Source organism: Macaca fascicularis, chromosome 1 (genome assembly GCF_037993035.2).
Source record: "Macaca fascicularis isolate 582-1 chromosome 1, T2T-MFA8v1.1".
Classification (NCBI taxonomy): domain Eukaryota; kingdom Metazoa; phylum Chordata; class Mammalia; order Primates; family Cercopithecidae; genus Macaca; species Macaca fascicularis.
The window spans coordinates 112112666-112137268 of NC_088375.1; the positions used below are offsets into that span (position 1 = coordinate 112112666).

At 47.2% G+C, this 24603-nt stretch overlaps 1 long non-coding RNA gene and 1 pseudogene across 3 annotated transcripts; one reads left to right on the forward strand and one right to left on the reverse strand.

Annotated features, from left to right (window-relative positions):
- Positions 1-3663: 3663 nt before the first annotated feature.
- Positions 3664-24603, forward strand: part of LOC102122572 (guanine nucleotide-binding protein G(q) subunit alpha pseudogene) — a 29400-nt pseudogene continuing 8460 nt past the window's right edge.
- On the reverse strand, positions 5282-11378 carry LOC135971436 (uncharacterized). 3 transcript variants are annotated; one of them, XR_010587650.1, is made up of 5 exons: positions 11111-11378; positions 9245-9425; positions 6333-6393; positions 5744-5877; positions 5282-5418 (listed from the first exon to the last, which is right to left on the reverse strand). It is a non-coding gene; the product is annotated as an uncharacterized lncRNA (long non-coding RNA). The 3 variants fall into 3 exon arrangements; XR_010587647.1 differs by having other exon boundaries at positions 9245-9428; XR_010587648.1 differs by having other exon boundaries at positions 6333-6396; positions 9245-9428.

A 24603-nucleotide genomic window follows, 5' to 3' on the forward strand; every position in this document is an offset into this window, starting at 1 on the left:
TGCTGGCTGTCATGCAGCAAGCGGTGAGTGCAGTGAGCCAATATCACACCACTGCACTCCAGTCTGGCTGACATAGTGAGACTGTCTCAAAAACAAAACAAAACAAAACAAAAAAACAACAACAAACAAACAGAGAGAGAGAGAGAGAGAGAGAGAAATTTGGTTTTAGAACCAGACAAATTAAATGGGAGACTTACTTCCAATGAGACCTAGAAATTTCTAAATTTCTCAAATTTCTAAAAGAACTGAGAAAATTGCCTCCATTGAGGAAGTAAGCTGAAGGAGGTAAACTGACACGTTTTCTGAAATGAGAAATATTGAGGAGGCTTTGTCTCTTTCGCCTCCAACTTCTCCTTCTCCTCCTGCCCCTGCACCTGCATAGTCTTTCTTACCTGAGCCTTCCTGTCCTGCCTTGCCTCTTCTTCCATCACCATCACCTGAGGAAAGTCCCCAGGGCTCTGGCCCTTTCCCTGAAACTTCCGTTCTGACAGCCCCTTTCAAGGTAAAACCCAAACCCACAGGAAGAGGGGAGCCTATCATTGTGTATACCGCTTCACCAAAACGTGAATTAAGAATATTATAAAAGACTTCCCTGATCTAAATTTAAATACATTTCGCTCTTCTGTTCCTAAGCAGGCTCCAAGATCCTCCAAGATCCGTACAGGGTTTGACAGAAAATTTGACTTAACTTTTGAAACCTTTGAGCCCAAATATTCTGACCTTTATCAATTAATTCACATGCTGGTGAGAAAGGCAAGGCCACTAACTGGTTGCAAAAGTCAAATTGGAAGGATTTTCAAAAGAGACTGAAGCAGAACATGAAATGGCTCATATTTTAGCCAAATATCTCCATGTTGCCATTCCCCAGGTCCTTCCTAAAAATATAGATTGGAGGATAATTCAGCAACGTACTAAAAAGCCAGACAAATCTGTCTTTGCTTACTTCAAATGGTTTGAGAACCAGGCGTGGTAGCTCATGCCTGTAATCCCAGCACTTTGGGAGGCCGAGGCGGGTGGATCACTTGAGGTCAGGAGTTCAAGACCAGCCAACATAGTGAAACCCTGTCTCTACTAAAAATATAAAAATTAGCCAGGTGCCTACTTAGGAGGCTGAAGCAAAAGAATTACTTGAACCTGGGAGGTAGAGGTTGCAGTGAGCTGAGATCCTGCCACTGCAATACAGCCTGGGCGACAGAGCGAGACCCCATCTCAAAAAGAAAAAAGAAAAAAAGAAAAAAATTAGCAGGGTAGTAGAAATATAATGCACATGAGAATGACAATCATGAAGACAATCTCTATTCCAGAATAGTAAGGGAACCTATTCCATTAAGGAGCCAACTGAAAACATCAAATCCCAGTTCACACCCCAGGGTGTGGTGTCACCTGCCTGTAGTCCAGCTACTCAGGAGGATTAGCAAAGAGGTTTGCTTGAATTTCTGAGGTCAAGGCAGAAGTGAACCATGATCGTGCCACTGTACTCCAGCCTGGGCGACAGTGAGACCTTGTCTCAAAAACAAACAAACAAAAAAATCCCACAAAACCAAACAACAACAACAACAAATTGTCACCTCACTCTGAAATGACAGTGGAAACATCACTTTGCTATTAGAAAATTAAAAGAAAAACACTCCCTCTTGTTATCAACCTGCCCTCTTGCTCCAACGTGTCTTACCCACGGTTTAAAATGACAAAAGCTGATGTACTCGAATTATAGTACACTTACCTGTTCTGCACCAGCATTTATTTTTGTGTGGAGAAGATCACCATCCATGGTCCTATAAATGTCTAACAGCATGGAATGATGGAAGGAAGTATCTTTTAGGATATTTGGTCATATATATATATATCTGAAGAAACCCCACATTGGGCGAGTTCCCTCAAATTTTTCACTAGGCATGACCACTGCTGTATTTTAGATAGAGATTCTGGGGGGCAAAACCTGAGAATTATCTGCCTGGCTATCAAGAAGATAGCTCCTTGCATTTTTGAGGGGAGAACACTTTTGCTTCAAGGGAGTGTTTCCTCCCAGGATTACAAATCTTTCTGTAACCTCAGGAAACATTGCTGATGAAAACCAGGCATGGTGGCTCTGGCCTGTAATCCGTAATCCGTAATCCCAGTGACCCAGGAGCTGAGGCAGGAGGATCACTTAAGCACAGGAGTTCGAGGCTGCAGTGAGCTATGGTAGCACCACTGCACTCCAGCCTGGGCTACAGAGCCAGACACTGTCTCTGAAAGAAAAAGAAAAAGAAAGGAAAACATTGCTGATGAAACTGCGGCCTCTTTTGCAGCTCAATAAAAAGGCATTTTATTCACCGCCTTAGGTTGTACGGGAAATCTCATTCTTTCGGCCCAAGATTTCAGCCGGAAAAAGAAATCCGCGTGGCGGCTTCTTCAAGCGCCCGGGCTGGGAGCGCGGATTCTGATCCTTGGTCGCCAGGCCGGGCTCCCGCGGGGCCACGGGTTAAAGGAGCCTGAGCAGCTCCGAGGGATGAGTGCGGGACGATGGGGCTCCCCCTGGTCCCGCCAGGACCTCTCCCCAAGGAGAAGACACCTCAGGACAAGACAGATGCAAAAATCCTTTCTTCTGCTTGGCAGAACACTTTGGATTCGGCTCATGGAAATCTGAATATGAAGAACAGAGAATTAACATTCGGAATAGGATGGGCCATCTGAATAAAACAGTGTTACTCCTAAATTAGGTCTCAAACCATTGACCCTAAACTGAGACGCAATCACCAATGACTGAGCTAACCCCATCAAAAATTTTCACCCCACCGATTACTTACCAAAATGACAAGATTAGGAGATGTCCCGAGTGAAAGGAACGTCGGGGTCTAGGATTGAGGGGCGGCAGCCTTTTTAGTGGAGGAGACCTCTCACCCCCAGTCCCAGGGTCGCCCTGAGAGTGGGTGGGGACTTGTTCGGTTATTGGGGCACTGGCTGCGGGGTCCGGGCCTCGGATTGCAGGGGGCCAGGAGGCTCGCCCAGGACTGGGACCTGAATTGGTGACTACCATTGGGTGTTTGGGCAATTTCCCTGTGGACCAGACCCCTGTGAGAAGCCGGTTTCTGGGACCCGGACCCCTCAAGGCGGGGGGGACGGGAGAGGAGAAGGGACATCCTACCGGACGCATTGCGAGGCGGGAGCAGGAGGGACGAGGGTGCCTGCAGCAGCAGAGCTTCCTTCCCTGGGACCCAAACCTTCCTTTCTCTTCTCTCACCCAGGACTTAGCAGAAGGGCAAATGTAAACCACATCCCTTTCACTTTGTCTTTGAGGCAGGAGTTTGCTTCCCAGAGGGGCTTCTGGCTCCAGAGTAAAACACCAGTGAAAGCAACACCCCACTGAGATTCGAACTCGGATCGCTGGATTCAGAGTCCAGAGCGCTCGCCATTAGCCCCTAGAACCGGATGTTTGGAATGTTTTCAGTTATTGACGTTTGGCAAGCCTCCATAGTCACCAGAATTTCCTTTGCAGGTATTCTTTTCTCCTTGCCACACAGGACTTGAGTACCTTTAATCTACAATAGGTGTACAGGTAAACGGAGGCTGGAGCCAAACCGGGAACGAAGACACAAGGCAAATGGCAGTGAGAATAGCCTTTTATTAGGGCTTGCGGGCGAGGTTCCTCCCTCCAAAGGTGTGGGCGGAGGAAGTCCCGCTGAAGGAGGAGGGTGGGGCTTCTTATAGCCTGAGAGGTAGGGAAGCTGGTTGTGCAAACAGGGCCTGGAGGGGTCTTGAAACTACTAGGGCAGGAGTTGAGTAAGGGTCATGAGGAAGGGGTCTTTGGAAACTGTCAGCCGAAACTGCTGTTTAGGAACTTGTGGAATGCAGGTGAGCTGCAGGTCATGGGGGAGTGTGACTGCCTAGCTGGAACCTCTGATGTATGTAAGTCTAAGGGTGTGTTCAAAGAGGGAGAGAAGTCTCCAAACAAAGGGCCCGCTGGAAAAAAGGGCCTGCTACGCCAAGTGGCGCCGCCATGTCGGGTCTGGGTCCCTGCCTAACATTCCTACCTCTTTCTAATAAGAAAAACGGGCGACCTGTTCATCTGGCTGCTTCCTGCTGTTTTGGGTCGTAGTGGGGTTTTTCGGAGGTCGGAACTCGGGTATAGGGGTGGAGCAGCATCTGATTGAAAGTGATCCGGGAGACTTCTTTTATGTGGTTCTGGATGAAGCAGATGATACAGGGAGCTCTGAGCAGTAAGAAGCCAATGATTAGTAAGGGGCTTAGGAAGGGTAGGACCCAGCTAGCCATGGACGACTGCCACCACCCGAATGAAGACTCTAATCCTGAGGTTTTTTTGTGGAGTCCTTCTGGGACTTTTTCTAGAGTGAGGAGGTTGGTTTCTACTAGTCCTGACTCATTGATGTAGTAGCAGCATTCTTCATTAAGGAACATACAGGTCCCGCCTTTGTCAGCCATAAGGAGGTCGAGTGCTCTGCGATTCTGGGCTGCCACCTGGGCCACTGAGGTGATCTGTCGTTGGAGGGAAGCCAGGGATTCTGCCGAAGCTTCGATTGCTACCTGTAATCGGGCTGAAAGATCTTGAGAGGATGGGACAGGATGAGTTATGGCTCCAGTTCCAAGGCCAGAGGCCACGAAGGATGCGGCTAAGGAGACTCCAATCATTAGCGGAAGGAATACTGCTCTTGCCTGGCGGGGGCGGGCAAGGGGCAGAAGAGAGGATAGCTCCGCTTCACTGTACAGGGTGAGGCTGGGAACTAGGGAGATGGGAAGGCATAGAGTAGTGTCGGAAGCCTTGAGAGTTTTTGACAGGGTGGAGTTGCACCAAAAATACTCGCCTGGGGGGGCGGTGAGATTTGGAGGCACCGATCCTGTCCGGTTGCACCAGGAAGCATTAGGGGTGGAGTAGCAAAAGGGGAGTTGTTGTCTAAGTGGGTCTTGAAACAAAGGAACTTCCCTCAGGGCTTGGCAGGGAAGGGGAAAGGAGGGGGTTAGGTTAGAGGAGTTAAAAGGGCTAGGTAAAGGTACCGCAACCAGTGGGGGCTTATTAAATGCTGCACACAAGAAACAACGGGAGATGTTGTGCACTCCGACCATATGTACTACCTGGGCCCCTTCTCTGACTAGGGTTAGCCAAGAAAACGGGTTACCGCTGCCCTGAGGCTTGTTGTCTTAGTTGACTGTGTTGTCTGGGTTGGCTAGAGCTTAGATGACTTTTTCTTGTTGTTTGATGTTGGAGGCCAGACTGACGAGGCTGCTTGTGACCCTGACATAGGCCCTATAAATCTTGAGTCGGGCTACGGGATAAGATTCGTAGCCGTGCCGGTAAAGGCGAGCCTCTATACCTGATGCCCACCGAGGGTCCCACGGGTCAGGAATGGTAAGGAAGAATGTAGGCACTTCTCCTCGTCCGTATGATCTGACTAACCGAACTGTTGATGCCGGTTGCTGCCACTTGGTGTATGACATGTCAAGGTAAGTAAAATGCATGTTACAATAATGATATGGACACCCGCCATTGGTTTCTACCCAGTAATTGAGACAGTTATATTCTACTTGATCATAGAGAAAGCATATGACTGGGTTCCACCAGTCAGGGCAACTGTTAAAGGCGGAGAAGTTAAAGGTAACTTGACTCTGGCACCCTTGGGGTCGGCAGTCAACTGTGGCTAAGATGAGGGAACTTATGTGATTGTTTTGGGTCCAGGGCTGTGACAGATAGAATCTCCAGCGGAATGGGTTGACGGGGGAGAGAGGGGAGTTTGGGTAGGAGTCTTACCTAGGCTCAGGAGCACCGGATAGCTGAGGAAGGTTAGGCAGAGGGTCGTTACTGGCACGCATAAGTCGTGGTTTAGTAGGGACAACAGCCTGAGCCGTCCACCTGGAATCATGCTGGGTGGGTGTTTTTTTCAGCTGGGACAGATGATACCAGGAGGGAAGGCTGAGGAGTTTGGCAGCAGTGGGCGTGATAAGGATTACGGTATATGGTCCTTCCCACCAGGGAGATAAGACTCGGGGCTGCAGCTGCTTGACCAGTACCAGGTCTCCTGGTGCTACAACAGCGGGATTTTTAAGGTTTGGGGAAACCGATGTGGGGAGACACCGGTCTGCATGTTTTCTTAGAAGCTCGCATAGGAGGGTTAAGTAAGGGAAGTAGGAGCCTAAGGGAGGGGAGAGGGCTGGCAGCTCCTGGAAGAGGAACGGGCGTCCGTACAGTAGCTCAAAAGGGCTGAGCCCTGTGGGGGCCCGAGGAGCTGCCCTGAGATGAGTAAGAGCCAGAGGAAGGAGAGTTATCCACAAGAGGCGGGTTTCTAGAGTGAGCTTGGTTAGATGCAGTTTAAGGAGGCGGTTTGCGCGTTATACCTTACCAGACAACTGCGGATGGTAGGGAATGTGGAGCTTCCAGGTAATCTGGAGTGCGGCTGCCACCTGCTGGGTGAGTTTGGAAATGAAAGCCGGACCATTGTCTGGATGGTTCTGGGGAGACCGAACCTGGGGATGATGTGCTCTAGGAGAATAGTTGCCACGACTTCTGCAGTCTCTCGAGTGGTGGGGAAAGCCTCAATCCATCCTGAGAAGGTGTCAACTAAGGTCAGCAGGTAGCAACATTTTTTATGTCGGGGCATGTGAGTAAAATCAAGTTGCCAATCTTCTCCTGGCTGGTGGCCTCTTAGCTGATGAGTAGGCCCTGGGTGTCTGAGCCTACCTTGGGGGTTAGTGGCCGAACAGGTGGCACATTGTTGATGTACTTTCTTAATTTGGGCCTGTAGTGAGGGAAGGTGAAAGATGGGTTCTAGGAAGTTATACATAGCCTTGGGTCCTATGTGGAGAGAGCGGTGTATGTCGGTCAGTATATGTACTGCCTGAGTCTGAGGGAGTGCTATTCGGCTGTCAATACCCCATCCTTGTTACCTTGTTCCGGGTAACACTGGGGTGGGCCATCAGGGTTTGAAGTTCTTGAGAAGAGTAGTCGGGGGAATATGCGGGGGAAAGAAAGAGTAAAGGCGCTCGGGGAGGGAGGGAAGTGAGGGCAGTGGCCCGTGCGGTGGAGTCAGCTAGGCTGTTACCTTGTGACACAGGGTCCTTAGAATGCTGGTGGCTTTTGCAGTGGATAATGGCTACTTCTTTGGGGGCCTGGAGAGCATCAAGCAATCTCTTTATATGTGGTCCATTGACTACTGGCATCTCTTTGGTGGTAAGAAACCTGCGCTCTTGCCAGAGAGTGGAGTGAGTATGTGCAATAAGGTAAGCATATTTAGAGTCTGTATAGATATTAACCCTCTGCCCTTCGGAGAGAAGTAAGGCACGTGTAAAGGCAGTGAGTTCAGCCTTCTGGGAGGTGGTGCCTAGAGGCAAGGACCTGGTTTCAACCATTTGTGTTGCTGTTACGACAGCATATGCCACCTGTCTGTGGCCATTGGGGGTTAAGACAGAGCTCCCATCTACGAACAGGGTATGGTCTGGGTGTTCTAACGGCTGTTCGGAAAGACCGAGGCAGGCGGGTGGCAAGGTGGTGAGAACTTCCAGGCAGGAATGTGCAGGGGCGGAATTGTGTCCTGGAGTGGGCAAGAGAGTAGCAGGATTTAGAGGGGGTGAGGTGGTGAGAGTGAGGTGAGGGCTTTCAATGAATAGCAGGTGGAACTGTTGAAGCCGGAAGGGGGTAAGATGGCTGAGACACTTGTGTGTGATGAGATCTGACAGTCGGTGAGAAGAGTAGACTGTGAGAGGATGTCCTAGGGTAACCTTGAGGGCCTCTTGGGTAAGTTCTGTGGCAGCCGCCAGGGCTCGTAGACAAGGTTGCCAGCCCTGGACTGTGGGATCTAACTGCTTGGAGAGATAAGCCACAGCCTGGTATGTGGATCCAACTGGCTGGGCTAGGAGGCCAGTAGCTACCTTCTGGCGCTCCTCGGTGAATAGATGAAAGGGCTAAAGGGGGTTGGGGAGAGAGAGCAGGGGCAGAAAGAAGACAGTCCTGAAGCTTCTTGAAAGAGTCGGCAACCAAGGAGGGGTCGGACAGCGGTCTGGTGGGTGTCTCCCTGGCAGTCTGGTAGAGGGGCTTGGCTAGGACCCCGAAGTTGGAAATCCAATGCCTGAAATACCCTACCAGTCCTAGGAAGGACAAGATGTCTTCCGCATCCTGAGGAGGCTGGAGAGTTTTAATGAGGCTTATTCTATCTGCCGTAAGGCTTTTTGTAGTGGGTGTGAGTAGTATGCCTAGGTAGGTGACAGAAGGGGTGCAAAGTTGAGCCTTAGCCGGGGTAACCCGATAACCTCCGTTGCCTAGAAAATTTAGAAGTGTAGCAGTGTCTGCAAGGGAGCACTCCCAGGAAGGACTACATAGTAATAGATCATCTACGTATTGTAGAAGGGTGCTATGAGTTAGGGGGCAGAGGAGGATGTCCTGTGCCAGTGCCTGGCCGAAAAAATGGGGGCTATCTCGGAACCCTTGAGGCAAGACAGTCCAGGTCAACTGGGAAGAAACATGAGTGTCTGGGTCCTCCTATGTGAAGGCAAACAGAAAGTGGCAGTCTGGGTGTAGAGGGATGGGTAAAGAAGGCATCTTTTATGTCAAGGACAGTGAAATGTGTGGTGTCAGGGGGAACGCGTGAGAGGAGTGTATATGGATTAGGAACAACTGGAAAGGTAGGGACTACTGCCTCATTGATGAGGCGTAGGTCCTGCATGAGACGATAGGCCCCAGAGCTTTTCTGTACAGGCAGGATAGGAGTATTGCATGGTGAGTTGGCTGGAACTAGAATGTGCTGTTGGAGCAGGCGTGTAATGATAGGTTTTAATCCCTGTCGATGTTCAAGGGAGATAGGGAACTGGGGTCTAGAAGGGAACTTGGAAGGGTCTTTTAGCCGGATGCGGACCGGAGTGTGGTGCTGGGCAATGATCGGGGTGGAGGTGTCCCACACCTTAGGGTTAATGGGGACTGGAAACGGGAGTCGGGGGTCAGCCTGGCGGGGTTTGTCAGGTGAGAGAAGGGGGAAGAGGAACGCGAGGTGTGGGGAGGGATTGGGTCGGAAGTGAACTGAGGCCCCTAGCTTGGAGAGGAGATCCCATCCTAACAAGGGGACTGGGCACGAAGGAATGATAAGAAATGAGTGCGAGAAGAGGGAGCCATCCAGGCAGCAAGACAGAGGAGGAGTCTGGCAGTAGGTGGAGGGACTGCCATCAATTCCTATGACTGTGACAGTGGAGGGGTGGCTGGGGCCACTGAAGGAAGGCAAAACAGAGTAGATAGCCCGCGTGTCCATAAGGAAGGATATGGACTTACCCGCTACCTGGAGCATGACCCTGGGCTTGGCGAGAGTGAGAGGGGTCCCCGAGTCTGGGCCTCTTCAATCTTCATCGATGTCGAGGAGCTGGAAGGCGCCTCCAATACATGGAGGAGGGTCGTCCCGTGGAGGCACAGCGACCGTCCTTAGGTTGGGGCAGTCTGACTTCCAGTGGCCCATCTGCTGACAGTTCAGACAGGGATGGGTTGGCTCCTTTGGGTTAGGGCACTGCCTGGCCCAGTGGCCATCATTGCCGCACTTGAAGCAGGCACCAGGTGGCGCTCGGGTAGTACCTCCTTTCTGGGAACTCCTGGAGCCGGCCGGCCTCAGGGCTGCTACCAAAGCCTGAGTTTGGGGTTGTACCTTCTGTTTTAGCCTGGCCTGTTGTTGGGCCTCAGCTGCTTCCTCCCTGGAGTTGTAGACCTTGAAGGCCAGTTTGACTAAGTCCTGGATGGGAGTTTGAGGGCCGTCCTCCGCCTTTTTAAACTTTTTTTGGATATCGGGGGCTGACTGAAAAATGAAATATGAGGCCAAGACGGTCCGCCCTGCGGGGGAGGCAGGGTCAAGGCAGGTGTACTGAATAAGTGCCTCAGTCAGCCGGTTAAGAAAAACGGCCGGATTTTCATCTGCGCCTTGGACTACCTCCTTTAGTTTGTTAAAGTTGACTGATTTGTTAGAGGCTGCCTGCATGCCGGCAAGAAGGCACTGAACCATCATGTCTCGGCGGCGGCGGCCTGCCTGCCCCACCTGGTAGTCTCAGTCGGGCTCAGCCGAGGGCACTGCCTCGGTGCCGACTGGCATGGCAGGGTCAGTTAAATGAACCTGGTTAGCATGCTGCCTGGCTGCCACTAGGATGCGTTCCTGCTCCTCAGGAGACAGGGTTGAGGTCATGACGACATGAAGGTCATGCCAGCTGAGATCATATGCCTGGCATAGATACCTAAACTCTTTGATATAACCAGTAGGATTGGCCGAAAAGGAGCCTGCACGCTCATCAACCTTAGACAAGTCTGCCAATGAAAACGGCACATGGACCCGGACTACTCCTTTGGCGCCTGCTACCTCTTGTAAGGGACACAGGTCGGTCCTGGACTGAGTATGGGCTGAGACAGGCGAGGAAGGGGAGGAGGTGGAGGTAGGGGAGACAGAATCTGTCGGGTTTGGTAAGGGCACAGGATGGGGGGAAGGGTGGGGAGGCGTTGACGAGGATGGGGATAACGGTGGGTCAGGGTAAGGAGGATGTTGGGCAGGAGACCGGAGGGGTGGCCGGGATAGGGTGTCAGGAGGCTCAGAAAAAGGGGAGGAATCATCCTTCTCCTTGCTCAAGGGAAGAGACTTTGCGAGCAGAACTTGAGCTAACGAGCATTGGGCGCAGTGATCTGGGTGAGAACGCAAGTCCCAAAAGGCCTGAACATAGGGTATCTTGGACCATTTGCCTAGTCTCTTGCAGAAGTTGGTCAGATCTGTGAGAATGTTAAAGTCTAGAGTGCCTTCTGCAGGCCACTGAGACTGATTATCCAATTTATATTGTGGCCATGCTATTGTGCAGAAGAAAATGAGCCGCTTTCGTTTTATGTCTTGGCTGAGGCTTAAAGTCTGGAGATTCGCCAAGAGGCACCCCAGAGGAGATTTTTGGTTTGGTTTCGACTGGGTAGTTCCCATGGTCTCAAGGCAGGCAGTCCGGAGGCAATGGGAGCGTCCTCCCACTGCCACGCGGAGTGCGGGGTACGGTGGCTTCCGGGGAGGTTGGATGTCTCCTAGTCCCCGGTGCCGAGGTCACAGCTGACTGGAGAGAGCCCCTGACGCAGCCGTGCATTTCCTAGAGGGACTCCCGGAGGGAGCCTTCAGGACGGGGGGAAACTTACCTAGCAGTGATTGAATTGAGTCTTGGATTTGGTGAAACGGCTCCCGGCTCGGAAAGGAGGTCCTGGCTCGGGGAGAGGAGAGCCTGCCCGACCCGGCAGGGGTCCAGGGAGGGGGTCTCCTCCCGGGTTTTGGCACCAAATGTAAAGGTAAACTGAGGCTGGAGCCGAACCAGGAACAAAGACACAAGGCAAATGGCAGTAAGATAGCCTTTTATTAGGGCTTGCGGGCGAGTTTCCTCCGTCCAAAGGTGTGGGCCGAGGAAGTCGCACTGAGGGAGGAGGGTAGGGGCTTCTTATAGCCTGAGAGGTAGGGAAGCTGGTTGTGCAAACAGGGCCTGGGGGGTCTTGAAACTACTAGGGCAGGAGTTGAGTAAGGGTCATGAGGAAGGGGTCTTTGAAAACTGTCAACTGAAACTCTGTTTAGGAACTTGTGGAATGCAGGTGAGCTGCAGGTCATGGGGGAGTGTGACTGCCCAGCTGGAACCTCTGATGTATGTGAGTCTGAGGGTGTGTTCAAAGAGGGAGGGAAGTCTGGAAACAAAGGGCCCGCTTGAACAAAGGGCCTGCTATGCCGAGTGGCGCCGCCATGTCAGGTCCGGGTCCCTGCCTAACAATAGGAAGAGTCGCCCCAGACTTATGTCTCTCTGATCTTCTCTTTAGGTTTCTATCTCAGAGAATGAGATTAATCTCCTTTCCGGATTAGGGACAGGGAAGAGCTATATTTAGGCCTCCACTAAAGCCACCAGTTCTGCCTGGGTTGCCAGAGTTTCCTGCCCTGAAATAAACATTCTGCCAAGACCCCCTACCCGCTGGGGTTTCTTTCTCTTTGCAACTCTCCTTTTCCCTTTATCCATGGAGCACTGATGACCATTTCCGGAACAAGATTTGGGATATGCTGAAATTTCCACCCTTCTTATTCTGCCTTCTTCTCCTCCTCTTTCTCCTCCTCCTCTCATTCTGTTTCCAATCCCCTCTCTCTCCTGCTCCCTGTCTTCCTCACACTACCCCCACACCCATTTTCCCCAGCCCCCTCCAGCTCTCCATACTTCCTGCCTCCCTCTCCTCTGTTCCTTCTTGGCTACCATTCCTCTTCCTTCTGTAGGCTCCCACCCTACCCACCACCAGCCTCCCACACGCAGCCTACACTAACAGAAGAATTGGCTATCACAGTCTGAGAGGAAGTTGAGGAATATGTTTCTAGTCAGGACACTTTGGGGGATCTTTGCTGGGGAGTGTGAGTGCGGTGACAGCAACCTAGACGATGAACATCAGCCAGTCCTTGAGGCCTGGGGAGGACTGGCAGATCCAAGGCCACCCCATACCTTGGGTGACCCAAAAAAGTCATGTTCCCATTCCAAAAGGATAAATCTCATTGCCAAAGTCCAAGGAAATTGAAAGCAGCAGGAGTCATTGTCTTTGCAAGTCCAGTTCCAAGTGGAAGGGGTCCCGGAAACTGGACCCCTTCCAGCCACCACAAGGTCAGCACACAGGCATTTGCATTGCCCAGGACTCAGCTGGTACCCTGGATGCCTGGCTAGGGCCTGTCCAGAGAAAAGCTGGGCATGGGGCCCATTTCCACCTAGGCGGAGGTTCCTGGGGAAGTAGGCGCTCACCAAGAGATTACCCCTTACTGTCCTCCTGAGGGTGTGTGGAGCCTCAGCGCTGCTACCTCTTGGACTCCACCCTCTGGATGCCACCAGCTACTACTGCCCAGGGTTCCCAGTGAAGTCTCCAAGGCTCTGGTTTTTGAATCGTCCTGATCTGGTGTGCCAAGAGCTGCCTCCCACAAAGTGAGCAGATGTGGAGAGCTGCCAGATCCGAAAGGGAAAATCACAAGGCATTGCCAGCTAGATAGGGACAGAGTCCCCTCTATTATGATTCGGATTCAAAGGGTAGATGTCATGGCCCCTAAACATCACAGCATGACCAGGGCATGCCACCCACGACCTGCAGTGCCCTTGCACCTGGTTAGGTGTAAGTTATTTTACTTTAGCAGACAAATGTTCTCTTCTGGATTTTTCCTTCCTTTGTGGCCATATCTGCTTCTCTCTCTCTCTCTCTTTTTCCCCTCGAAGCCCCCCATTCTCTACCCCACCTTTATTTTCTCTCTCTGTTTCCACCCTGCTGCCCCCTTCCACCTGTTTTCTCCTGTTCAGCTTTCATGGTTCACCCCTTCCCTGCCCACTGGCATCCCCCAAACTAATGCTGCTGCACTGTCCTGGGTAGGGAGATGGGTATGGCTGTAGACGCTGCCCTCCAGAGTGTCCAGGATGGGAAAACATGGTGCAGCGGCCAGTATAATGGTTTAAAAGAATGGCCACTTTCTTTCTTTTTTTTATTTTTTAATTATACTTTATGTTCTAGGGTACATGTGCACAACGTGCAGGTTTGTTACATATGTATACATATGCCATGTTGGTGTGCTGCACCCATTAACTCATCATTTACATTAGGTGTATCTCCTTATGCTATCCCTCCCCCCTCCCCCCACTCCACAACAGGCCCCAGTGTGTGATGTTCCCCTTCCTGTGTCCAAGTGATCTCATTGTTCAATGAGTGAGAACATGCAGTGTTTGGTTTTCTGTTCTTGCAACAGTTTGCTGAGAATGATGGTTTCCAGCTGCATCCATGTCCCTACAAAGGATACGAACTCATCCTTTTTTATGGCTGCATAGTATTCCATGGTGTATATGTGCCACATTTTCTTACTCCAGTCAGTCATTGATGGACATTTGGGTTGGTTCCAAGTCTTTGCTATTGTGAATAGTGCTGCAATAAACATATGTGTGCATGTGTCTTTACAGCTGTGTGATTTATAATCCTTTGGGTATATACCCAGTAATGGGATGGCTGGGCCAAATAGTATTTCTAGTTATACATCCTTGAGGAATCCCCACACTGATTTCCACAATGGTTGAAGTAGTTTATAGTCCCACCAACAGTTTAAAAATGTTCCTATTTCTCCACATCCTCTCCAGCACCTGTTGTTTCCTGACTTTTTAATGATTGCCATTCTAACTGGTGTGAGATGGTAACTCATTGTGGTTTTGATTTGCATTTCTCTGATGGCGAGTGATGATGAGCATTTTTTCATGTGTCTGTTGGCTGTGTGAATGTCTTCTTTTGAGAAGTGTCTGTTCATATCCATATAAGTAGAAAGCTGAAACTGGATCCTTTCCTTACTCCTTATATGAAAATTAATTCAAGATGGATTAGAGACTGAAATGTTAGACCTAAAACCATAAAAACCCTAGAAGAAAACCTAGGTAATACCATTCAGGACGTAGGCATGGGCAAGGACTTCATGTCTAAAATACCAAAAGCAATGGCAACAAAAGCCAAAATAGACATTTAAATGGGATCCAATTAATCTAAAGAGCTTCTGCACAGCAAAAGAAAATCCCATCAGAGTGAACAGGCAACCTAGAGAATGGGAGAAAATTTTTGCAATCTACTCATCTGACAAAAGGCTAATATCCAGAACCTACAAAGAACTCAAAACAAATTTATAAGAAAAAAACAAACAACCCCATCAAAAAGTGTGCAAAGGATATGAAAAAGCTCATTTCTTTTCATCACTAATATTCCATTGTATGGATACAACACAATTTGTTTATCCATTCACTTGTTGAGAAGGACATCTTGGTTACTTCAAGTTGTTGACACTAATAAATAAAACTGCTGTAAATACTTGTGTGCAGGTTTTTGGTGAACACAAGCCTTCCTCGCATCTGGCTAAATAGGTCAAACTGCCATTGCAAAATTATAGGGTAGGACTATGTTTAGCTTTGTAAATGAAAAAAACAAAACAAAACAAAGCACAACAAAAACTCCCAAACTGTTCTCCAAAGTGATTGTACCATTTTGCATCTCCACCAACAATACCTATAGCCCTGTTTGACAGCTTTTGGGATTGTCACTTTTTACAGATTTTAGTCACTCTAATAGCTGTGTTCTGTTATCTCATTGTTTTCATATGCAATTTTTTACCATTTTGCATATCTACCAACAATTCCTATAGCCCTGTTTGACAGCTTTTGGGATTGTCACCTTTTACAGATTTTAGTCAGTCTAATAGGTGTGTTCTGTTATCTCATTGTTTTCATATGCAATTTTCTAATGACAAATGAATTTGAGTATCTCTTTCATTTACTTATTTACTATCTGTACATCTTTTCGGTGAGGTGTTCAGATCTTTTGCCTACTCTTAAATTGGGTTGTTCACTTTCATATTATTGAGTTTGAAGTTCTTCATTTATTTTGGACACCAGCCCTTCATCAGATCTGTATTTTGCAAATATTTTCTCTTAGTCTGTAACTTGTTTTTTCATTCTCTTAATAGTGTCTTTCACACAGCAGAAGGTTTTAACTGTAATGAAGCTCAACTTTTCAATTTTGTTTCTTTCATGGATTTTGCTTTCAATGCTGTTTCTAAGAAATCATCACCAAACCCAAGGTCACCTGGCTTTTCTCCCATGTTATCTCCTAGGAATCCTGTGGTTTTGAACCTTACATGTAGTTGTAAGATCCATTTGTGAAAGTTTTAAGATTTGTGTGTGTACATTTATTTATTTTTTCATGTGGGTGTCCAGGGGTTCTAGCAGCATTTGTTGGAAAGGCCATCCTTGCTCTATTAAATTGCCTTTGCACCTTTATCAAAGATCAGTTTATTATATTTATGTAGGTCTATTTCTGGGCTCTGTTTTCTTTTTCATTGATCTATGAGTCTGTTTTACCTTTTTTCACCAACTCCACACTGTTTTGGTTACTGTAGCTTTACAAGGTGTCCTGAAGTTGGCAGAGCCAATTTTCAGGGATTTTTTCTCATCTTCACCATGAGAACCTTGTTGGGTTCCTAGTGGTCAGACTTAGGAAAGTGTGATATCCCCACATGGCTGGTTCTCAGAGAGTTTTTAATGCTCAAGCCAGGCCACCCTCAGCTTCTAGTAATCTGTCAATACCTTTTAAGTGCTCCTCCCAAGTGCTGGCTCCAGCAGCTTCTGTTCCTGGCAAGCTGTGACTCCCTGTGTTTGCCTGTCTTTCTAGTTTTCAGGGTGGCAGTGACCTCAATTCTCTGGCCATCTAAGAAGAGTTGTTGGTTTTCAGTTTGTTCAGCTTTTGTCTTGTTGTGAGGACAAATGGTGACTTCCCACCTTTTTATATGCCAGAGTTGAAACCAGAAATTTCATTTAAAAAGTTACTTGTGGCCAGGCGTGGTGACTCAAGCCTGTAATCCCAGCACTTTGGGAGACTGAGGTGGATGGATCACAGGGTCAGGAGTTCGAGATCAGCCTGACCAACATGGTGAAACCCCATCTCTACTAAAAATACAAAAATTAGCCAGGCATGGTAGTGTGTGCCTGTAATCCCAGCTACTCAGGAGGCTGAGGCAGGAGAATCTCTTGAAACCAGGAGGCGGAAGTTGCTGTGAGCCAAGATCACGCCATTGCACTCCCGCCTGGGTGACAGAGTGAAACTCTGTCTCAAAAAATAAATAAATAAAAATAAAAAATACAAAGTTACTTGTAATAAAACTCACCAGTTTTAACTCTACGAAGTAATCATTTAAGGAGGTTTCTAGAATTGTGCAGACATCAGCAGAGTCACACTCTAGAATATTTTTTCTTTCCCCAAATTCCCTCAAGCCTCTGCACAGTCATTTCCTAATCTCTGATGCCCATGACTGGGCCCCAACAAAATAAAAATTTGGAAAACCGACATCATTAAATTTCAACTTTTCTTAGATTGGGAATTTTGATAGTGACTCATTGTCTTAGTTTTGTGACATTTAGAGGAAATATTGCATTTTAGGCACTTTTTTGAGGAACTTAATAATAGTCCTTTTCATTGCTCTTTGTGAGTTGTTTCATTTTTACTGATAACTGATAGTTGCTACCAAACCTGGTCTGGCAAACCTAAATGAAGGAGCTAAAAAAAAAATAATAATGTGCTATTATAAATAGAGATAGATGATGAATTTGCAGATAAGATTATGTGGAGTTAGTATTGTACCATCTTTATTCTTGCAGAAATTTGGCTGGTAACATTAGAGATACTCCTCACGTGCTTGGAATGCCTCTCGTTATCTTCTTCAGGTTGCAAGGGCTCCAGAAGAGTGGCATAAAGGTGAGTGCAAGATTTTTGCTGTAGTGGATTGAAACCACAGAAGTCTGGAACAGAGGCTGGGTTCTCTGATAAGGGTTTTAGGAAGCTCAATTCAGGTGTGTCTGGCTGTGTAATTATGTGGAGCTCAGGCTGCTTCTCCAAGTTCACTTCAGGTGTAGGAGGAATTCATTTTGGGGGGGTTGAAAGACTGGGTTTTCTTTTTCTTTGCTGGCTGTCGGACAGGAGACACTAACTCCAGAGGCCACCTGCATTCCTTCTATCCTGGCCTTTTCCATTTTCCAACCAATAACAGCTCATGGAGTCCTTCTGAAGCTCCCATTCTTTCTGACGTTATCTTCTCCTGACAGCTAGAGAAACCACTGGCATGTATGCAATGATGTGATAAGATCCAGTTTACACAGGTAACCTCATCATCTTAAAGTCATATAACTGGCATGTAACAACATAATCACAGGAATGATGTCTCCTCACCTTAACAGGCTTCAGAGACAAGGGTGTGGCGTGTTTGGGGACCATTTCAGAAATTCCATCTACCACAGTCGGACACTCACATTCCCCCATCTGCAAAATACATTCATCCTCTCCCCTAAGGTTTCCAAATTTCATGTCATTAAAGCATAAGTTCAAAGTGAAAAATGTTATGTACACCATATCAGATCAAAAGTTTAAAATCTTATCTTAATCATCTACACCAAGTGTGAATGAGGCTTCTGAGGATGTCCATTAAGTCCAGATCCTTGACATGATTCCCTTCCCTCTATCAACCTGTTAAACTCAGCAAACAGCTTATCGGCCCTCAGTATGCAATGGTGGGACAGACATAGAAAAACGATTCTAGTGATTCTTGTTCACAAAGGGGGAAGGTGGAAGTACCAAAGAAGTCACTGATCCAAAACCTTTTTGAAATGGGGCTGAGCAAAGCCCAGCAGGAATTTCTTGGTTAGGATCCACAACCTGGAACTAACCCTCTGTGACACGGGCTTTGCCTCTGGGCTCTGCATTTCTTTCTATCTTTACAGAAATCATTTTATTTTCCTTCTTCTCCTACTCCTTTGGTTCTTCCCCTTTCTCCTTATGGCAGCATCCTCCCCTTAATCCTTGACACATCATCCCCAGCAGAATTAGTCAAATGTTGCCCATGTCATGATCCTGACCATCTCCATGAGGGCTGTCCTTGGAACCCCTGCTCCCCTGGGACCCTCTTCACTGACCTGACCTCTCTGTCACGATTGCTTTCAGCTGACCTGGCTGGTTTAGGAGAAAACCTAGAATTGTGGAGATGCAGAACCAATCTCTGCCCTCTCTTATCTCCAAGAGAGGAAGAAAATAACAGGTATCGTCATGGAGAAATGACCCACGTGAGGGCTGAGACTCTCCAGCAGTTACAGCAGAGGAAACTCCCTGAAGAATGGTGGAGCTGAGATCCCAGGCCAGGAAAGCAGGCTTGTGTTAAGCATTATTTAATCTTTATGTCCTCCCTGCCCCAGTCTACCAGCCAGCGAATGACAACTGACTGAGTATAAATACTAGAACTACAGAACGGTGTTAAAGGGTTTGTCCAGTGAAATGCCCTTTTATTTGTTTTCACAGTGGAAATTGCTGTTTTTCATCCAGAGTTTTCTGAAACGCAGCAGTGAGTTCCTGGAGGGTGAGTTAGGTGCTTTGGACCTGGAGGCTGAGGCCAAGGCTTGTGTGGTCGATCTGCTGCCACCATGTGGTGACGGAGCCTGGGAGAGTCTTAGTCTTTCTTGGCTTCACTTTCCTTGTCAGTAAGGTAGGGGCTTATTGCTCCTCTCTGAGGTCCCTTCCTGCTGTGTTTTCTCTGAGTCTCTGAGGAACTGAGATGGTTTTTAACGCCGCACAGCACCGGCAGCTGAGACCTGACTCTGTGTCTCCTGCAGGGGCCTGAGCTGAGTCCACACCCTGGAAGCCCAGAACTGAGGGAACAGATGAAAGAAAGAAAGTCAGCAGGTTTAGGGGATGAGAACAACCCACAAAGGATAAGCCATTGGTAAATGAAAACCAAAGAAGGGGGGAATAAGGACAAATTGGGACAGAAGCCTCAGGGGAAATGGTCAATGCCTCTCATCATCCAAACCCTCAAGGAGCAGCGGAGATGAGCAGTGGGACTGAGAGAAACTTACTCCACAGGAGTCTCCTGCCCCTGGCCAGGGAGAGCCACAGGGAGGATCAGAGCTGGTTTATAGTGAGGGGCAGCAGCAACTCCAAGAGGGGGAAGATGTGACCATGAGCCTCCGCCCCAGACCCAGGAGCCTCGACCTTGGGGCTGCCGTAGCAGTGGATGCTCTTCAGGTTGGTGTGGGTTAGAGGGAATAACCATGCTGGGAGAAGGGTTGGAGACATCCATTCTTACATTAAAAAGCTCTGCCCTAGGTCAGGTGCCAGAGTAAGTGTCCCTTGCTAGTATAAAATGCAGTGATACTTATAATATTCTTCTGTACTTACAGTTGAAAGAGGTTTCCAAATGGTATCTCATAAATATTTATTGGATGTTTAATTTTCTTTACACTGTGTTAAACACTTGGGATTCAGATATTAACGTCTCCCCAAAGGGACTCAAGCTCATGAGAGAAAGAACACAAGCATAGCATTTTAAGAAAATATGGAAGTTCCCCCACATCGGGGAGTTGTGGCAACTCAGAGAATGGGAGTTTAGGTGCAGACATTGCTCCTAATGACAGGGGGAGCCACAGGAGGAATTCCTCAGAACAGACTCATTTTCCTCCAATGTCCCACAGAGAGGGATCCTGGGGCATGAATGGTGTAAGGCAAGGGCCAGTCTAAGGAAAGGGATTTGCTGCATCCTGGGAGAAATCTCAGCACCCCTGACAGGACATTTGGGACAGGAATGCAGGTAAGAGGAGGTTTGCAATTGGTTTCATTCAATAACTGATGAACACTCTCCTGAGAACTCCCTCAGTGCCGGACCCTGAGCTGGGCACCACGAACACAGAGATCAGTAAGACACGATCTCAGCTGTCACAGAACTCTCAGTCTAGTGACCAGCGATTCCTGAGAAGTGTAGTGATGGTGGGTTCATTGGAACCAGTGGCCCATGCTGCATGGAGATGACCCCAGTGGATGCCCTGGTCTCTTTTCTGCTTTTTTTTTTCAAACAGCTGAATGACCTGTCCTGGGCCAGTGACCCTGGACTTCAGCCAGATGTCAGCATCTCAAGGCACAACCAACACCTTGGCTCCATGTTGGGTCAAAACAGTTAACACAGCCAAGGTATTCAAGGTATCAGTAGATACTGACTATGTCCTGGCCAGCTGTGAAAAGAAAGAGGTGAGTTTAACAAGTATTCTAAAATTGTCCTTGACATAGTAATCACAGATGATCTATCTTCTGTCTGGCTTTATTTATATATATATATATGTATATGGTGATGGAGTTTCACTCTTTTTGCCAGGCTGGAGTGCAATGGAATGATCTCAGCTCACTGTAACCTCTGCCTCCAGGTTCAAGTGATTCTCTTGCCTCAGCCTCCTGAGTAGCTGGGATTATAGGCGTATGCCACTACGCCTGGCTAATTTTCTATATTTTCAGTAGAGACGGGCTTCCACCATGTTGGCCAGGCTGGTTTCGAACTCCTGACCTCAGGTGATCCACCCACCTCGGCCTCCCAAAGTGCTGGGATTACAGGTGTGAGCCACCACGCCCAGCCTCTGTCTGGTAATTTAAATGCTTTTCAGACTTCAAGAGTCACCTGTGTCCAAAATAAATTCTGTATCAGTTATAGTACTAGCATTTAGAAATTGTGTATTTTATTTTCTAGTTATAGATTAAATAACTAAGGCGGAAAGGAGTAAAGCAGCTTCCATGAATGTAGTGAGAATGTAGGGGGTGGTCAGGGACTAGAGTGCTGCCTTAGGATTCCCCAGCAGTTGCCAGTCACAATTTTTGTACTATTAGAAACAACAACAACAACAACAACAACAAAATGACAACCTGTTTTGTTCCTCTGCTTACCCTATCCAGTTCTCTACACTATAACATCTCTGCTTATCGAGACAACTTGGATTCTCAATTTGTTGAGCTTAACAAATGCATCTGCTGAGCCCCTGTGGGTAAAGCGTTATGCTAGTTATGGTGGGTAATACAGAGGAAGCCCAGAAAAGTCCTTAGTGACAAGAGCTTGAGATTTCTGCTGCCAGCTCAGCCTGAGTTGCCTGGAGATGAGAAAATCAGTAGCCGACACCCACAGGTGCATTCTGGTGAAAGGGTCAATGAATTGAGTGTCACCAAGTCTCAGCCTGGATCCCCTCCCTTTGTTTCATTTCACAGATTACATGTTGAAAGTGGGAAAATCAACAGAAAGACCATAAGGCTAGACTCCAAAAGACTTAGTAATGCTGCTGGGTGGGCCATGAATTTTTAAAAACACGTGAAGGGCCTTCTCAGAAGTGAAGTTTTAGGAAATATAAAATGCATAGCTGGGATACATTACAGTGTAATGATAGAAAATATATTGTATGTAGCAGCATCTAATAACTTCCGGAGGAAAAAATATTTTTCACATTACTCCAATTATGGCCTTATATATCAAAAAAACACAAAAACCAAAAAAACCCTAAGAGAACCACTGACATCCATTGGTTTTGCAGAAACAGGATACCCTTAGTGCACTTAAAGTTGGAAACATGGCTCTGCCTTTAGGGCCATGCAATGAAACAGACTGTGGTAGTTGACATAGGAGGAGCAGAGTGGAGTTTATAACAATGGCCACAAGACGGTGAAGAAACTGCTTTGGGATTTTTTTTTTTTTTTTTTTTTTTTTTTTTTTTTTTTTTTTTTTTTTTTTTTTTTGAGACGGAGTCTTGCTCTGTCACCCAGGCTGGAGTGCAGTGGCCGGATCTCAGCTCACTGCAAGCTCCGCCTCCCGGGTTTACGCCATTCTCCTGCCTCAGCCTCCCGAGTAGCTGGGACTACAGGCGCCTGCCACCGCGCCCGGCTAGTTTTTTTTGTATTTTTAGTAGAGACGGGGTTTCACCGTGTTAGCCAGGATGGTCTCGATCTCCTGACCTCGTGATCCGCCCGCCTCGGCCTCCCAAAGTGCTGGGATTACAGGCTTGAGCCACCGCGCCCGGCCTGCTTTGGGATTTTTAAGCAGCAGACGAGGTAACTCAGAGGAATGTTAGACAATAGCACAAAAGCAACTTTAGCAAAGTTTTTCATTCAGTGGGCACCACATAGTTAGTCCACGCTCTGCATCCATTCTTTCACAGTCTGTCCCTTCATCAACTTGGGCCTACAATGACGTTTCTGAGACAGGAGAGGGATCAACACAACAGCACACACACCTGAAATAAAGAATGAATTTCTAATTTTCAGATTTTAGTCTCTGACCTAACCAAAAAAGTGACTACCATAGATGTTAACTATTAATAACATAAATGATGCTCACAAATATGCAGATCTTATAATGACAAGGTAAAACAGCTTAAAAAGTAGATAGTAGAACTGTAGTCCAGGGACGCTAATAGAAGTGACCCATAATATTACATCATCTCCACTTCCAACAAAAATCAGGTAAAAGAAGGAAGGAGACTGGCAACCCAATGCACAGAACTATATATAAGATGCATACTATTTATTGGTTGGTTATAAACGAGTGGAAATAAATCTTTTTACATACTGACTGTTGGTTTATGTCACAGAGGCACAGCATGGAACAATAGACAACCAGACTGTAAGATAAATTCATCTGAGTAACTGGACTTTTGTAAACCATTAGACATTTGAGAAACCAAATTTAAAGCTGTTTGTGAGCCATGTTGCCTATCAAGGTGGAAATTCAGGAGAGATACATAATGACAAATAAATGCTTTTGTGTGTGTGTGACACAGTGATCCGATGCATTGGGAATGTGATCTTGTGAATCACTCAGGTGAGCAAGCCTGACATGATTGGGCATAAAGGTCAGTAACTGAAGAGGTACCAAATGTGCTCCATGTGTCAGCTCTGACCTAAGGAACTGAAGGCTTTCACCCTCCCTTGAAGTAATGAAGCTGACACAGCAGGGGGCTGCAAATTCCACTGCAGATCAGGGTCTTGATGGTGACATACTGAACAGTGGACTCCCACTTGAGTTACTGAGTAGGAACTACTGTTTCCTATGGCTACTGAATATCCCACAAACTAACCGCCTCAGCTTGGCATTATTAATTATTTTAAAGCTCTCAGTGGTCTCATTTTATAGTAGATCACATCAGAAGTAAGACTAATAAGGATCAGGTACAAACTCATATTTGCTGGACATATCATTGCATTATCATCCCAAAGTTTCTGGCACTACATAATGCTGGAGTAGATTCTTCAATATTACATTTTAAACTAAGGGAGAACGTTGGCTTCTAAATTTTACAACTATAGCATTGCAGCTAAACACAAGTGCAAGTGGCAGCCTTATCAACTGCATGAACAATCTTAAGGAAAACTTATCGGTGAACATACAGAACATTTCACATGCATTTGTCTACAAAGTACAAACTCTTCCCAACCTCAGAACTTGATATGGGTTAGGACTTTCCTCTCCCTTGGGCTGGTGATAAAGTTCCAATTGAAATGAGAAAGATTCTTCATACCTGGTAAATATGCAAGTTTCCTAAGATATTGCCATTGGCCAATCAAACCTGAATCCGAAAAGCATTTGTTTCTAGCAGGATATAAGATCAATATGCAAAAATAAATTGTATTTATGCAATTGCACGGCAGAATTTAAATGTAAAAGGAATACCATTTATGATAATGTCAAGTGTATAAAATCCATAAATATGAATATGACTGAAAATTAGAGCATATTTCACAGAGAACATAGTGCAGGTCTAATAACTAGAAAAATATTGCTTGTTCATGTGTAAGAATATTGCTGAGATGTTGGCCGGGCGCGGTGGCTCAAGCCTGTAATCCCAGCACTTTGGGAGGCCGAGACAGGCAGATCACGAGGTCAGGAGATCAAGACCATCCTGGCTAACACGGTGAAACCCCGTCTCTACTAAAAAATACAAAAAAACTAGCCGGGCGAGGTGGCGGGCGCCTGTAGTCCCAGCTACTTGGGAGGCTGAGGCAGGAGAATGGTGTAAACTCGGGCGGCGGAGCTTGCAGTGAGCTGAGATCCGGCCACTGCACTCCAGCTTGGGCGACAGAGCGAGACTCCGTCTCAAAAAAAAAAAAAAAAAAAAAAAAAGAATATTGCTGAGATGTTCATTTCCCCTAATTTGATCTATGAATTCAATGCAATCCAACTCAAAATTTCAGCATGCATCATTGGTAGAAAATGGTCAGTTGATTCTAAAATTAAGATGAACTGGCACAACCAAAATGCCTGTATAACGAAGAACAAA